This window comes from Halyomorpha halys, unplaced genomic scaffold, assembly GCF_000696795.3.
Source record: "Halyomorpha halys isolate HHAL.00 unplaced genomic scaffold, Hhal_1.1 Scaffold1343.1, whole genome shotgun sequence".
Lineage (NCBI taxonomy): Eukaryota > Metazoa > Arthropoda > Insecta > Hemiptera > Pentatomidae > Halyomorpha > Halyomorpha halys.
The window spans coordinates 171,808-173,203 of NW_027107341.1; positions in this window are offsets into that span (position 1 = coordinate 171,808).

A 1,396-nucleotide genomic window follows, 5' to 3' on the forward strand; every position below is an offset into this window, starting at 1 on the left:
CAACATACTTTTTAATATCGAAGCGTTAAATATGAATCACATTTCTTAGTATAAAATATAAATTATTAGTATAAAATATAAATCAATAAACTATCTACTTTGTCCATCATGCATACTAGAAGGGGAGAGATAATGTATACGCATCCGAAGTTGGTATGATGTTTAAAAATTGTATTATTTATAGTTCATTTTTATCATGTGAAATTGATGATATGGAGGGTCTATCTGCATAAAATTCGTTCTCGATTTTGTAAAAAAGGCTTCGATCTTGCATCTTTAAAATTTTTACTTTCACATACCTATATATGGAATATGTAGTAAGGAGAAGTATTGCGATCGTGTGGAATTACTAATTCAAGGTTTCAACGGGAATAAACGTTTAGGGTTCAAATAACCAAGTCTCGCAACATGGTCCGTGTGTGGGTTTCACTGATTAGTGGCGTAAAACATCATCGGCCATTTATACATTACACCATTTATACCTTATTTTATTTTTCTTACATTAGTTTAATTTTATGGATTTATTTTTATAATTTTATTAGTATTTATTTTTTTCCGCCCAATGTTATATTTGTTTCAGTAAACTTTCTGATTTTAAAAACTGAAACACCAATTTCACCGTTTTATCATCATCTTCAAGGATTTTTGAAATATCCGGATTTAATCCTAAGCAATCGAAGTGTGATGTGAAATATGGACATTCTTGGAAAATATGGCTAATTGCCAAATTGTTGGTGCAATACTGGCACTTTGGAGATTTCTTTTGAAATAAAATAGGAGTGGGTGAGCCTCGTGTGACCTACTCTTAGCCTGGTCAGTACGATCTCCTCTGTACGGCATTTGCGGCTGGAGGCTCCTCAGGACTTGACGACCTTTTTAATAATTTTTAGTTTACTCCTTGAGCTTTCATTCCACAAAAGATTGTCATTTATATTTGATTTCCTTTTCGATTGTGTGTGAATGTAAGGGTGGGTGTAGACAGCCTAGCTTATTTTTTTTTTTTTTTACAAAACTGAAATTGCATATTTAAATAAATATGTAATGCTTGTCTAATAATTGTGTGTATGCTTGTATATCCTTAGAATGCTTCAATTTTTTTTTTCGATTTTCATGAAAATGGCTAATAGGATTTTGGCACAACAATGTATAGTCAAACGTTCTTTAACATCAGCTAGTTCCTATCATTACCAGTTTGACGGGGCTTAAATAAAGAATTTTCATAAAAATATTCCTGTAAAGTACTTATTTATTTTTTTAAACAGTTATCATTGTTAGTAATAATAAATAATGAAGAAAATAATGAAAATATAAACATCCGATTTGAACTGATAAAGCTGAGACTGCCTGAACTTCCCAGAGTTAATTACGACTCAGTTATCTTTTCTTAAATTTCTTT